The sequence below is a fragment of the Lactuca sativa genome, chromosome 3 (assembly GCF_002870075.4).
Source record: "Lactuca sativa cultivar Salinas chromosome 3, Lsat_Salinas_v11, whole genome shotgun sequence".
NCBI classification, from domain to species: domain Eukaryota; kingdom Viridiplantae; phylum Streptophyta; class Magnoliopsida; order Asterales; family Asteraceae; genus Lactuca; species Lactuca sativa.
Window position 1 is genome coordinate 240,635,386 of NC_056625.2, and position 16,643 is coordinate 240,652,028.

The 16,643-nt window shown below is 42.3% G+C and overlaps 1 pseudogene; it reads left to right on the top strand.

Moving 5' to 3' along the window:
* The window catches only part of LOC122197193 (isoleucine N-monooxygenase 1-like), a 41,980-nt pseudogene extending 25,626 nt beyond the window's left edge, over positions 1-16,354 (top strand).
* Positions 16,355-16,643: the final 289 nt, after the last annotated feature.

The window sequence follows — 16,643 nt, forward strand, 5'->3', positions numbered from 1 at the left end:
AAGTGTTAGAATGCTCAAAACCCATCAGTGGCATCAGAGCCTAGGCTTGTTTGTTTGTTATTTGTGCTTAAAAGTTGAAGAAAGTCGAAAATTCTGCTGTCTGACTGATGGACTCGGCGAGTCCATGGGGAGGACTCGTCGAGTTCATGTGTATCTTCAACCTACTCGGCGAGTAGGTTTATGCACTCGGCGAGTAGGGTCGACAAAGTGCAGAATTTCGACTTGAGTTGCTGGAAATGGATTAGAATCATTACCCTAAAATGTTTTGGTACTTGAAAACTTGTTTTAGAAGGTGTAATGTCTTTTCTAACTCATTTACAACAACTAGTTATCAAAATTACAAAGATTAAATGTGATTTTGATTCTTGAAAGTGTTCATATTCATATTCTTGTTCTTATGATGTTTAGATGATCATAGGAATTATTTGTAACCTATGTGGTACATTAATTCATGATCATAATGTGTTTTAATGGAGTCCATAACTTGTCCTCAAGTTATGGAAAACCAAAAGTCTCTTGGATTAAAAACCATTAAAAGAACACAAGAGTTAGGAAAAATGAAAAGTCCTCATTTTATTACTCTATTAAACTCATAAGTTACAAGAAATGAAAAGTTTTGAAAGTTTACAAAACTTGCCCTCAAGTTTTGGAACAAGTAAAGTTAAGTTAAAACTTTAGTTCCAACCCCTAGAATTTTAAAAGTTAAAATTCAACCCTTATACTTATATTATTATGATTTAATAATTATATATATATGTATAAGAACAAAGTCGTCTTACCGCTAGTACGCCTCATTCACGAAGCCGGTCTATAAGGTGGGTATAAGGTTGTTGCTTATAAAATGGTGGCTTAATGGGTGTCCACTCTCACCCACCGCTTGCTTGATCGGTGGAGGGTCGTTAGCCGAACGGGTAAGACAACGACTTATTAATTCTTATTCAAAGTATGATGAATATTATAAAGTAACTAAATGTTTTATTAAATTCCCAATCTTAGTTACTTTAGGAAAAATGTGAATAAGGTGCTATTCCATGAAATTACACTTTACACTTTGATTAAGTCGTTGGTGGAGCGTGTGTGGTTAACCGGCACACTAACTTGGACTTAACAAGGTAGGTAAAGGGTGACTTAGGGTTTATTATAGTATCGATGGAGCGTGTGTGGTTAACCAGCACATCGATTGAGTGATAAACCTTAAGGGTACCAAGTGATTTGCATGGTTACTTCACACCTCGTTTTGTGATCCTCGGTATCCCAGTCACAAAACTTGGAGGGCACACTCGAGATTGAAACATGCCTTTGAAAAGTTCATTGAATCTCAAAGAATCTAGGAATTTCTAAGAACCATTCAAAAACCTAATACTAAAATATTGTGGTTTTCGTGGTGGAAATTGGTGAATCGTCATTCACCTACCTTTCAAATATGATATAGCTTAGATTACGGCATACCTCTTCTAAGTTATATTATATTGTGATTGGATCCTAGCCTTAATATTACATTTGGGTGTTTTATTAAGGACTCTCTTATATCTAAACTAATCTTGTCCTCTTTCCTTCAGATGTCTTTCAACAATGCTTCTGGCTCTAATCCTAATGGCTCCTTTACCCTTATGAACTTGTGTGGGAAAGTCACCTTTGATGGATCCAACCTCAATGAGTGGATCAGAAACATCAGGATGATTACCCGCTACGAGGACAAAGAATATGTCCTTGACAAGGAGCTTAAGGAGATTGATGAGTCCACTGCAACTCCTCAGGAGATCGCTGAATTTCGGGCACATGAAAGGGATGCTACGAAAGTGGCTTGCATCATGACGGCCACGATGACAGCGGAACTCCAAAAGTCTTATGAGGATTTCTACCCTTATGACATGCACCAAGATTTGATGGAAAGATACCATCAAAGTGCAAGACAAGAGAGGTATGAAATCATCTGCTCCATGATAACAACCATGATGAAGGACGGGGAATCCGTCACGAGCCACATGCAGAAAATGCAAAGGTATGTGGATCGTTTGCTGAAGCTTAATGTGAACTTCCCGGAGGATCTTGCAATAGATATTATTTTGCATTCCTTACCATCGTGCTATGATCAATTCCGCATGACATATCACATGAACAAGGAAGAAGTCACCCTCAGCAAACTTCAGGGACTTCTCAAGACCGCAGAATCAGGTCTTAAGGGGAAGTCGGTTGCTATCACTCCTACTCAAAACTCTACTCCGGTTTTGGCAATCGGGAAAAATCGATGGAGGAAGAGAAAGAGATCTTCGAAGGGTACCAAGGCTCGGACCCTTGATGGCTCTTCTTCAAGTGGAACCAAGAAAGGTTTCATTACTCCTTCTTCTGACCCAAAAGAGGCTGAATGCTTCTATTGCCATGAAAAAGCTCATTGGAAGCGGAACTGTCCAAAATACCAGCAAGATGTGAAGGATGGGAAAGTTAAACCCAACCATGCAGGTATTTACACTATCATTTCTAATAACTCACCCCATTCTAATTCTTGGGTCCTTGATACCGGGTGTGGTATTCACATTTGTTGTGACTTGCAGGGACTAAGAAGAAGTGAGGATGTGGAGCAAGGAAGGATAAACTTGATCATGGGGAATAGGAAAGCTATACCTGTTACCAAGATTGGAGTTTATACTTTATCGCTAAGTAGTGGGTTTAGTTTAGATCTGAATAAGTGTTGTTATTCGCCAGGAATGGCAAGAAATATTATTTCCTTCCATGCTTTGTACAAACAAGGGTTTACCTTTTCATTTAATAATGAAGTTGGTTCTATTGATGCTTTCTTTAATAATATTCTTTATTTTAAAGCATTACCTTGTGATGGTGTGTATGAAGCTGTATCTGTTGTTGATAACTTAGGAAATAATGTTTTGTGTATTGATTCTACTAATAATAACTTGGATAAAGCATCATTATGGCATTGTCGTCTTGGACATATAAGCAAGAAGCGCATAGGCCAACTCCAAAAGGATGGAGTCTTGGAGTCGTTTGACCTAAAGTCAGATGATAGTTGCGAATCATGCTTACTTGGAAAAATGACAAAGTCACCCTTCACAGGTTCGTGTGAGAGGGGTGAAGGTTTGTTGGACCTTATACACACGGATGTGTGTGGACCATTCAAACATGCCACAAGGGATGCTAATCGTTATTATTTGACTTTTACTGATGATTATAGTGGATATGGATATGTCTACTTGATCAAGCATAAGTCAGAGACTTTCGAGAGGTTTAAGGAATTTAAACAGGAAGTCGAGAATCAATTGGGCAGGAACATTAAGATGCTTCGATCCGATCGTGGTGGTGAGTATCTTAGTTCAGAGTTCCTCGACTATCTAAGGGAATGTGGGATAGTCTCACAATTGACACCTCCCAGGGCACCACAGTTGAATGGTGTGGCTGAGAGGCGTAATCGAACCTTGCTAGATATGGTTCGTTCCATGATGAGTCGAGCTACGCTACCAATCTCATTCTGGGGGTATGCCTTAGAGACTGCCGCCCATATTCTTAATCTAGTCCCTACAAAGAAAGTTGCCAAAACTCCTCACGAGATGTGGACTGGTAAAGTACCTAAACTAGACCACATCAAGATTTGGGGTTTCGAGGCTTTCGTGAGACGCGAGACTCATGATAAGCTCGAACCTCGAAGCGAGAGGTGTATTTTCATCGGTTACCCACAGCGATCCTTTGGTTACCTCTTCTACAGACCTAGTGACAATGTGGTCTTTGTAGCAAGAAGAGGTGTCTTTCGAGAAAGAGAATTTATAAGCCAAGGAGACAGTGGGAGGCAAATTGATCTTGAAGAAATTCAAGAATCAAGCGGTGAAGGAACTTCAAACTCTAGCCCTCAACTTGAGGAGGAAACTCCTGTTGAGCCAATTGACAAATCTGTACCTCTGAGACGTTCCACGAGAGTTAGGAGTGCACCTGAGCATTACTATGGATTCCATATTACTGCAGAAGGTGAGACACTTATTAGTGATGAGACACTAGTAAGTCAAGATGACCCTAACAACTACGAGGAAGCCATGGCAGGCCCCGAGTCTGCTAAATGGAAAGAGGCTATGGATAGCGAGATACAATCCATGTATGACAATCAAGTTTGGAACTTGGTTGAAAATGTACCAGGTCGTAAGACAGTAGGGTGCAAATGGGTCTTCAAGAAGAAGACCGACATGGATGGTAAAGTACACACTTATAAGGCTAGACTGGTTGCAAAGGGCTTCTCTCAAATTCCTGGAGTGGATTATGATGAGACCTTTTCTCCGGTAGCCAAGATTAAGTCTATTCGGGTTCTGTTAGCCATAGCTGCATTTCATGACTATGAAATATGGCAGATGGATGTCAAAACCGCTTTCCTTAATGGAAAGTTGGCTGAAGATGTTTACATGAGTCAGCCAGAGGGTTTTGTCAGCAACGAGTACCCTAAAAGAGTGTGTAAGCTTGAGAAATCCATTTATGGATTGAAGCAAGCACCTCGCAGATGGAATCTTTGCTTTGATGAAAAGGTCAAGGAATTTGGCTTTTCTAGGAGTGAAGATGAATCTTGTGTGTATGTCAAGGCTAGTGGGAGTACAGTTAGCTTTTTGGTATTGTATGTGGATGACATACTACTCATAGGAAATGACATTCCAACCCTGCAGGAAGTAAAGTCCTGGCTTGGGAAGTGTTTCGCTATGAAGGACCTTGGTGAAGCTGCCTATATTCTAGGGATAAGGATCTTGAGAGATCGGAGTAAAAGACTAATTGGACTTAGTCAGAGTACCTACTTGGATAAGGTGATGAAGAGATTCAGCATGCAGGATTCCAAGAAAGGAGAGTTACCCATCCAGAGTAACACCAGATTGAGTAAGACACAAAGCCCTAGCACTGAGGCTGAGATAGCAGAAATGAGTCGAACACCTTACGCTTCGGCTGTAGGATCGATCATGTATGCTATGACGTGTACTCGACCCGATGTAGCTTTTGCCTTGAGCATGGTTAGCAGGTATCAGGCGAACCCTGGCAAGGCACACTGGACTGCGGTAAAGAATATCCTCAAGTACCTACGAAGGACTAAGGACTGGGTCCTTACCCTCGGTGGGAGTGATGACTTGAGAGTTGTTGGGTATAGTGATGCTAGCTTCCAGACTGATAGGGATAATTTCCGCTCTCAGTCGGGCTGGGTCTTTACCCTAAACGGAGGAGCAATTTCTTGGAAGAGTTCCAAGCAAGAGACAGTGGCAGATTTTACTTGTGAATCAGAGTATATTGCAGCTAGTGAAGCAGCAAAGGAGGCGATATGGCTGAAGAACTTCATTGGAGACCTTGGAGTTGTACCAGCTATTAAAGAGCCAATGGAAATTTTCTGTGATAGTGAAAGTGTTGTTGCCTTAGCCAAGGAACCAAGGGATCACGGGAGATCCAGACACATCGACAGAAAATACCATTTCATCAGACATCGGATCGAAGAAGGACTCCTCGTGGAAAAGAGGGTATCATCGGATGAGAACCCAGCAGATCCCCTCACGAAGGGACTGAGTAGGGTTAAGCATCTTCAGCATGCTCGGAGCATAGGGCTGAAGGATGATATAAGTTTTAGTAGTTAGATAACCCGGAAATTTGTAAAGTGTAATTGACATTTGATGATGAATAAAAGGTGTTTTATTTATGAGTAAAGTGTTGCTATCTCTTGTCAATCGTTTACTATATTTCTTTTGCATGTTTTGACTTCCAGAATAATTTTGTTTGGTATAACATATTATTCAAACCTCCACAGTCGGTCATATGTTGGAAGTAGATATGAATCAAGACCGTCATGTTTGGTTGTAGAGGTCTTGGACAAGGCTACAACAATCATGAGTGCTCATAAGTTCTGAGCATTGGACACAACCCACGCTCACTGGAATCACTTCATGGAATTTTATCTCGAGTGATCGTGAGACGGTAATATCATATAAGTCTTCAAACCTAGAGATATGATTTGTTACTTACAAGTTGGTTATGCATTGACTGTACGAAACCGCATTGGTAACTCGATGTTATAAAACGTACTTTTGTGTGTAATTCAATAAGTGGTAGAACAAACATATGAGTCGAAGTTTATCTGTTCCTTCTTGGATTAGAAGCTGGTATCTGGGCCCCTCGATGATTTTGTTTTGACCCATGTACCGGGCCCGGTCAGAACTAAGTTGATGTGTTCGATTAAGTTCTATGTCAAACAAATCGGAAATCGGGAAACAAATGCTGGACAATAAGCAAGACATGTTCCATGTATTTGTCCGGCTGATATCTAGAACAGAGGATTATATGATCACTTATCTTAAATGGCGTATCATCATCTTCTCAGTTCCGAGAGACCTTGAAAGAGCTACGATTGCCGGTCGGTTCCTGAAGTACTAGAGATATAGTTATTAGACTTATCCAAGTGGGAGACTGTTGGATAAGGTGTCTAAGTCCATAACTATTTCGGGCTTGTACTTGACCCGACCCGGCATGGTCCATTTGGGTTGCATGGCACCATGCAATTGGATAGACTAAATGAGAGAAATAACACTTGGAGATTATTAATATATTATAAGTTCTAATATATTAATAATATTATTTAATTAGTGGATCAAAGAATTAATTTGGAATTAATTAAGTGATCAAAGGATAACTAATTAAATATATGGGTTGGTTATGTAAATCATCCATATCTTGTATAGTGGGCTAAAAGGCTCCATGGATTATCAAGTTGGGTTCTACCCATAGGATGCTCCATGGGAGTTACAAACCCATGGGTCATGGAAATGAAGAGTCATGACACATTAGGGTTTACATGGTGTAACCCTAGATGTGCCAACACTATATAAAGATCCCATTCTCCACCAAAATCGGCTAGACATAAGAAACTAGAGGGCTTGGCCGATTTTGAGAAGTGTGTGTTATCTCAAGAGTCTTTCCAAGAGCATTTGGTGTTGTGTGAAGCATTTGAGGCATCACACTTGGGGTGCTAGGCTCACAAGGTCTCAAGGAACACAAGCAACAACAAGGTAAGTTATTCTATCTATGATTCAAGTTAAAATTGTTCCCCATGTATGCTAGATAGGAATATAACCTCGGAATTCAACTTTGCATGATAATTAGACAATCATAGATCCAAGGTTATTAGGGTTGCATGTACACTTAGGAAGTGTTAGAATGCTCAAAACCCATCAGCTACAACTCTGAATGGTCCGATATACCTTGGGCCCAACTTGCCCCGCTTCCTGAATTGGATGACGCCCTTCCATGGCGACACCTTCAGGAGAACCATATCCCCGACCTGGAATTCCAGGTCTGATCGACGCTTATCGGCGTAACCTGTCTGCCGACTCTGAGCAGTTTGACGCCTGCTCCGGGCCTGGTGAATCTTCTCTGTCGTCGTGAGCACTACTTCGGTGCTCCCCATGACTCTCGGGCCAACCTCGCCCTAACATATCGGGGTCCTGCACCTCTTCCCATATAACATCTCGAAGGGAGGACGGTCGATACTCGCATGATAGCTGTTATTATACGAGAACTCCGCCAATGGGAGGTAGGTATCCCAACTACCTCCGAAATCTATAACGCATGCCCGCAGCATATCCTCCAGAGTCTGGATGGTCCGCTCGCTCTAGCCATCCGTCTGTGGGTGAAAAGCGGTGCTAAAATGCAGACGAGTACCCAGCTCATCATGAAACCTCTTCCAAAACCTGGAAGTAAACCGCACGTCTCTGTCTGAAATTACCAAAACTAGCACTCCGTGCCGCGCCACCACCTCCCTAATATAGATATCGGCCAATTTCTCGGCCGAGATGCTCTCCTGAATCGGAATAAAGTGGGCGCTCTTGGTCAATCGATCCACAATGACCCATATCAAATCCATCCCCTGCGCGAACCTGGGAAGCTTCGACATAAAATCCATCATAATATCCTCCCATTTCCACAGCGGGATCCAACGGCTGCATCTTGTCGTGAGGTCTCTGATGCTCGGCCTTGACCTTCCTGCAGGTCAAGCATCGCTCCACGTACCATGCCACATCCAGCTTCATGTAGGGCCACCAATAGTCCAGACGAAGATCCCTATACATCTTCGTCGCCCCAGGATGAATGAAGAATCGGGACTTGTGCGCCTCCTCCATCTGGCCACCAATAGTCCAGACGAAGATCCCTCTGGCAGGGCCAAAATTGGCGCCTTGCACAATCTTTGTCTCATCGTCTCAAATGCGGCTTGCTGCTCAGTCCCCCAGCGATACACCACCGACTTCTTAGTCAGTCGGGTGAACGGGACTGCTATCTTGGAGAAGTCCTGAATGAATCTCCGATAGTAGCCTGCCAATCCTAGAAAGCTCTGAATCTCAGATGGAGACCTCGGAACTTCTCAATTCATCATGGCCTCTACCTTTGCCAGATCTACTGAAATCCCGTTCTAGTTGACCAGGTGCCCAAGAAACTGCACCTCACTCAACCAGAACTCACACTTGGAGAACTTAGCATACAAGTTCTCCCTCTTCAAAGTCTCTAGAACCTCCCGCAGATGCTCCTCATGCTGCTCCCACGTTTTGGAATAAACCAGGATGTCATCAATAAACACTATCATAGACCGATCTAACATCGGTCTACACACGCGGTTCCTGAGATCCATGAACGCCGAAGGAGCATTGGTGAGCCCGAAAGGCATCACCACAAACTCATAGTGGCCATAACGCGTCCGAAACACAGTCTTCTGCACATTCTCCTCTCTGACCCTCATCTGATGATACCCTGAACGCAAATCAATCTTGGAGAACCAACATGCTCCCTGAAGCTGGTCAAAGAGGTCATCAATCCTCGAGAGTGGGTAGCGGTTCTTCACCGTTACCTTGTTCAGCTCCCGGTAGTCTATACACATCCGATGCGACCCGTCCTTCTTTCTTACAAACAGAATCGGGGATCCCTAGGGTGAACTGCTCGGTCTAATGAAAGCCTTGTCTAACAGCTCCTGCAGCTGTGTAGACAACTCCTGCATCTCAAGAGAGCCAACCGATACGGTGCCTTGGCTATTGGAGCCGCACCAGGAACTAGTTCGATCCTGAATTCCACCTGTCGTTCCAGAGGTATCCCAGGCAACTCCTCGGGGAATCCGTCCGCAAACTCCCATACCACACGTACATCATCCACCGCCACCATACCCGTTTCCCAGGTATCCATAACATATGCGACATAACCTGCGCAACCCTGCTGAAGGTAACGCCTAGCTCTCGCGGCTGAACATAAAGTTGGTCCTCGCTGTGGCCTCTCGCCCTGAATCATCAGCTCTCCCCCACTTGGGGTCCTGACCCGCACCAACTGCTACGTGCAGTCAATCACTGCCCCATTAGGGTTGAGCCAATCCATGCCTATAATCACCTTGTTCCCACGCAATGGAATGCGAACCAAGTCTACTAGGTAGCGCTCCTCAAATAACATCAGCACACAATCTCGAAATACCATCGATGCCCGCATCGAACAGTCGTCTGCAATCTCTACCTGTAGAGGGCAATCCAACATGCCCGAAGACTCGGAAAATCTCTTGCTAAGCACAAGACACACAAATGACCGGGTAGCGCCCGAGTCAAACAATACCAGAATCGGGATTCCGTTCACATGGAACGATCCTAAATAGATCACATATCAATAACACAATCACAACAAAAAGAAGATCAGCGGGAAAGAATCATACCCATCACCACATCGGGTGCAGCGCTTGCCTCCTCGGCTGTCAGCTGAAATGCTCAGCTCCGCACCACTGAAACCTCTGCCTTGACCTTCCGGCCATCTGTAGCCTGCGTCGTCGCTGAGATCGGTGCTGCCGCTGGCACTGCTGCTGACGCTGCTGTCAATCTCAGGCAATTGGCCCTTTTGTGGCCCCTCTAATTGCAATGGAAGCAAATCAGGTCTGTCATCTGTACCGCAGGGGCGGGGGCAGTACAATCCCTGCCAAAATGCCCCACTTTTCCACACTTATTGCAGCCCGAACCCAGCCCAGTGCGACAAGCTCCCTCGTGTGACCGACCGCATTTCCCACAGCGGTCCCGTCCTGTCTGGCCTTTCGGCCTACCATCAGATCCCTTGGGCTTCTTCCCCGAAGCCTCAGTCTTCAGCCCCTCTACTGCCTTCCTCTTCTGGACGTGCTCCAGATCAATCTCCCTCTCCCTAGCTCTGGCAATCATGGAATCCAAAGTAGGGAAAGCTGAAAAACTAACATGCTCCCGAATGTCAGCTCTTAGCATGTCATGGTAGCGGGTCCTCCTCATGTCCTCATCACCCGCATACTAGGGCACTAGCAATTCCTTCTCCTGGAACTTGGCGTGATCTCCGCCACAGTCTCCGTAGTCTGCCTCATATCTAAAAACTCCCTGGCCATCCGCTGAAGCTCCACAGCTGGCGCAAACTCCACCCTGAATCTATTCACAAAATCCGACCAAGTCATAGCCTCAACAGCCGAGGCGCCCAATGAGTCGCCAACAGACTCCCACTAATCTCTAGCCCTGTCTTGCAAGCATCCTGCCGCATATCGCACCTTCGACTCCTCAGGTTAAAAGCTCATCAGTTGTGCAGACTCAATGTCTGCGATCCATCTCCTAGCAGCAATGGGGTCTTTCACCCCATCGAAATCCGGCGCACCATTTCCCCGAAAGTCCTTAAAGGACAGTGTGCGCGTACCTATCTGGCTAGACGTCTTATCACTCCTGAATGATCGGAGACGATCCTCCATCAGCTCAACAATCCCCTCCTTGATCGACCCGAAAATGATAGTGGTCGACTCAAGGATGCTCCTCGTGGTCTCAGACGCGATGAACTCGCGTAGCCCGTCATCAACCTGCTCGGATCCCGAACCCGAGCCCGATCCTGATCCTGATCCGAAACCTCCTGCTCCAAGTCGTGTGGTCACCATACTGAAAACACACACATAAACGTCAGGATCATTGTTGGGTTTTGAGCATTCTAACACTCCTATGGTGTGCATGCAACCCTATAAACCTTGGATCTATGTTTTCTCTATTATACATGCAAATAAGAATTTTCCAAGGCTTTAATCCTAACTAGCATATTTTGAAGCTCTTATACTACAAAGTACTAGTTAGATGACATACCTTTTGATGTAGCTTGATGTCTTCAAGCTTTAAGAGCTTATCCCCAATAGTGTGGAAGCCTCAAGTGGAATCACAAATCACCAAAACACCTTGGAAGACTTTAGAGAATATGGATACTTGGTTCTCTCTAATGAAATCGGCTAGCCCTTCTTAGTGTACCCACACTAGTGCCCATTTCACCAACCAAGGACATCTTTATACAGTGTGGAGGATTAGGGTTAAACCCTAATACCCATGACCTTTCATTTCCTAGGATCCATGGGTTAAAGCTCCATGGAATATCCATGAAGACTTAGCCCAACCTAAATGAACTTGGCCCACTACACATATATATCTAAGAGTCCATATTTAATTAGTTCATTTTGATCACTTAATTAATTATAAATTAATTCTTGATCAATACTAATTAAATAATATGATTATATTAATATATTAGAACTTATAATATCTTAATATAAATCATAAATATATTATTCTCAAAATACTATCCATATAAATTGTGCCGGTGAAGTGGAACCCAAATGGACCATGCCGGGTCAGGTCAAGTACATACCAAATATAGTTATGTACTTAGACATTAATCCAACAATCATACATATACTCGAGAGTTCTAACACGCTCCCCAAGGTTCTCGATTTCATCTACGCCCTCCTTGATTTGAGTACGGGTCCTCTGTTTTCAGTAGTACGGGCCCATACTACCTTCCATATCTACCCGTGCTTTCCTCAAGGATTGCTTCTTCTTCACCAGGTCCCTTTACCGATACCCCTTTCCACTAACCTCATCCTAGGCTTCCCTAGGGCACTCTCCGACCTACTCTCTGCCATCAGTTGCGCAGGAGTCCCTACCATTTCCCCTTAACTAGCTTGCAGGTACTGTTACATATCCGCTCCTTAGTTAGTTGGAAATAGCCAAAACCCCTATAGCACAAAGAAAGAAGCATTCGTGCGTCGAGTAACCAAATCAGGCATAACCTATACAGGCCATCCTACTACTGACTAAACAGCCCTAGCATATAGCTCATACAACAGGCATATAAGGCATTCTCCTAGATCCTTAGCCCTAACTAGCATGCGATTATCAGAATCATATATCAGGCACACAAGGCATCTTCCTAGATCCTTAGTCCTATTCTAGCATGTAATTCTGAATCAAGCCATATAGCATAACATAACATGTATAGGTATCTTGGGGAAAACTTACTTGATCCCGGTCGGTCGCACGCATCACACACCTTGTCTTTCGTAAAATCCTTTCGCTTAAATTTTTAGAAAACCATTTTATTGCCTAAATCTTTTATCCCCTCAATTTGAGTCCAGACACCCCCGAGGGTGTGTCCGAATCCCTCAAACCAGGACTCTGATACCAACTTGTAACATCCCAAAATTCATGCCCAATTTTTTTTTTTTTGATTAATTGATTCATAAAACATTCAGTGGAAAGTATTGTAAAAACATGACATCTCAAAACCAAGTATCATATCTGAAATCCACAACCATGAACAAATGCCATATCAGAGTACAATCCCAGAAAACACCATGCGGAAAAAATCATATGTGTATGATGCCATGCTACGCCGCCGGCTCCTTCCCCTTAGAAGAAGAGGTACCTGAAACCAAAAACTGAAACTGTAAGCACAAAGCTTAGTGAGTTCCCCCATCATACCACATACCATACAATACCATCGGTATCTTTCAACCAGTAATCGTCATCGGTATCTTTCAACCGGTAACCCTCATCGGTATCTTTCAACCGATAATCGTCATTGGTATCTTTCAACTGGTAATCGACATCGGTATCTTTCAACCGCTAAATGGGGACTATTCCACCCCCTACCACTAGCATACAATAGCAGGTGTAAGCACACATTCAGACATATCCGGGTACTGACCTACCCCTTGGTCCTACAGACCACTATCAGGGAATCTATCCCTATCATGCAACATATCATACAGATATAACACATAACCAAACGCATATCAAACCAAGATAAATTATCACAAAGACAATTATCTTCTAAATACTCCTCAATGGTGGGCCGACATTGTGGCCTTAGACCCACCCCTACTGGAAGGTAACTCACCTCGTATCTGTTGAACTGTGCGAGAATCGTTTGACTGTTGTCGCGGCTGCTCCGGAAGTTCTCCGGCTAAAATTCCCACAAAACACTTAGTCAGAAACTAACATCTACCCTTAGGGTAAAATGACCATTTTACCCCTTGACCAAGTCAAAGTCAAAGTCAACTTCCGGTTGACCTGACTCGCCAAGTTGACACGTCAACTCGCCGAGTCCTTATCCTTTCATCAGACCTCATACCCGTCTCTACTCGTCGAGTTAGGCGATGACTCGACGAGTTTTCCTTCTAAATGAACACCGACTGAATCCACATCTGACTCGCCGAGTTGTATGAACAAGTCGTCGATTTCATCATCGACTGATACTCATGTCCTAACTTGACTCGCCGAGTTGTATGAACAACTCGTCGAGTTACTCTTCATCCTATGAACACGTTCTGTCCTCGACTCACCGAGTTGATGAACAACTCGCCGAGTTCCATGAAGATTGCCTTGGACTTGCCGAGTCCGTTCATGCACTCGCCGAGTACCATGAATTCCTAGAACACTTTGCTTAGTCCAAAACGTTGGGTCACTCCCCGGGACTCCTAAAAACCCTTCCTCACTCAACTGGTCCTTACGACCCTCACTGATATGGCACCAAAACCCTTGGACTCGCCGAATCTAACACATTCCTTACTAAGAACTTCAATTTCTGATGTACAACACTTAACCGAATGATATATCCAGGCCCCTAAACTCGATCTAGCACGTAAAGTTACAAACTTTACGTGCATGCATGGGACATTAGAGCTTAAAAGGATCTAGAATGGTTCTTTTGTTACATGGAGCCTTCCTTGGTGCAAAAAGCAACCTAGATCTGACTTGTGGCTCATAAAATGACATGATACAAAAACCCAAACCCCTAACCATGTTTGCAAACATGGTTGGCCACCAAAAATGGCTCATAAAAGCCCTAAATCACCCCAAAGAGGGATCTAACAAAAGAATGAGCAAGGTTCAGACTTTATACCTTCCAAAGACTGCAAATGATAAACTAAACTCGAATCCTTCAGTCCCCTCTTGATCCTTCTATGCTCTTCCTTCTTCCTTGAGACCAAAACTCACAAGTATCACTCAAAAAGCCTTAGATCTTCACAAAAACGGCTAGGGTTTGCTATGAGGAGTGTTTGGGAGCATAAAGGGGGAAAGGAGGCTGCATAAGGTCGTTTAAATAGGGTGCAAACCCCTGGATTAGGGTTTTTGCCCAAACATCGGCTACTCGCCGAGTCCGCGACTTAAACCTCGCGCCTCATTCCGCTTCTACTTGGCGAGTTAGTCCTTCGACTCGCCGAGTCAAAGGCCAATAGTGCAAAAATAAAGAAGATTTAATAACAGAACACATACCAAGAACCAGGTACTACAGGGACAAGATTCTTTGGAGCTCGAATGGAAGTTAGGGGGCCAGTTGAAGAAGAAACTGAACATGTCGCGTCTGTTTTCATTATCCTCAAGTATCTTTATGCATTTTCCATTAGTGATTTCCTCTCGTGGTTGAGAGGTAAGACTGATTTTGAGGGCCATCAAAAGATTATTGGAACGACCATTCAAAGAGTTCGTAAGTACCAAGATCCGTTGATTGATGAACGGATTCAAATGTGGAAAGATGGGGTGCGAAAGGTAAAAGAGGATGTCCTTGATGTCCTTATCAACCATGGAAGCCCTAAGCTTAAAGATCAAGAGATCAATGCCCAGATTTTAGTAAGACTCACTTGCAAATCTTAGTGACTTTCAAAAATATTTGTTTCAAAAAACCTACACAATGTTGGAGAAGTTAATCTCTTCATATGAGTGGTTCTTCAATTTAATTTACTTTTGGTATTTTCTTGGTAAGTTGTCTAATTTTAGAATCAATGCTAGCTGTGATTGATAATCCCTCCAATACAATAGAATGGGCGATGGTAGACATGATCAACGACCCTACTAGCCATTGCGGAGCTGGACGAAGAAGTGGGACACAACCGTCTGGTAGAAGAGCGAGACCTTCCTCAACTTAATTACATTAAATCATGCATCAAGGAGGCCTTCAGGCTGCATCCTTTTGCACCTTTAAATATTCCCCATGTTTTGATGAGGAATACCACAATTGTTGGTTACTTCATACCCAAGGGTAGTCACGTCTTGCTTAGTCGTCCTGAAGAAATCCAAATGCATGGACAAATCCAATATGGTTTGACCAAGATCGACATCTTGATGCAAAAGGAAAGCAAGTGGTTCTTTCAGATAATGACTTGAGAATGATTTCGTTTAACACTGGGAGATGAGGCTGTCCAGGAGTGGCGTTGGGTTTAACAATAACTACAATGATGTTGGCTAGAATGGTTTAAGGGTTCAGCTGGGAGGTGCCACAAAATAAGTCAGGTGTTAATCTTGTTGAAAATCATGATGACCTTGTCTTGCCTAAACCACTTGTCGTCATTGCGAAACCACGGCTACCTCATCATCTCTACCCAAAAAGCAGAACACAATATATATTGGTTTTGGGAATATATATATATATATATATATATATATATATATATATATATATATATATATATATATATGGTTAGGTTATTTTGTTTTTACTATCTATTGTGTACATCTATGATTGATTCTGGACCAATCATTTTAGTTATTTTAAGAAAGTAATTAATGCATATTAAATATTGAAAATATAATATATATTAATTATATTTTCAGCATTTAATATGCATTAATTACTTTCTTAAAATAACTAAAATGATTGGTCCAGAATCAATCATACATGCACACAATAGATACTGAAAAAATTTGAATATATATATATATATATATATATATATATATATATATATATATATATATATATATATATATATATATATATATATATATATATATATATATATATATATATATATATATATATATATACACGCGCGCGCGCGTCAATTGGTAAATATGATCACCGTTTGCATCGTTGAAGAAATGATTGCTTATGGTGATCCACACGACAATACGTTGAGAAGTTCAGTAATTATTTATTGTTCACTACTTTAATATTTTATGTTTATTATTTTTATTTAGGACTTATTTATCACTGTAAACGAGAAGTTGTACTTGTTTTTTTTTTTTTTTTTTTTTTTTAAGTAAAGAGGTTAAATGAAACATAAATAAACAAAAAGTTTGGTTTAAAAAAAATGTAAACGTCGTGTTAGTTGGACTTATTTTATTGAATAAAAATAGTTTGGATTTTATTAAAAACTTTTATTTAGAACTTATTTATCAAATATAAAAGTCATGTTTGACTTGTTTTCCAAATAAAAAAGTGAAATAAAACATAAATACATTAAAAGTTTGGGTTTTAAAATAATTCTAAACGTCATGTTCGACTTATTTTATCAATTAATAGTAGTTTACATTTTAATCATATTTTTATAGTTGTCTTTATATACGACATAC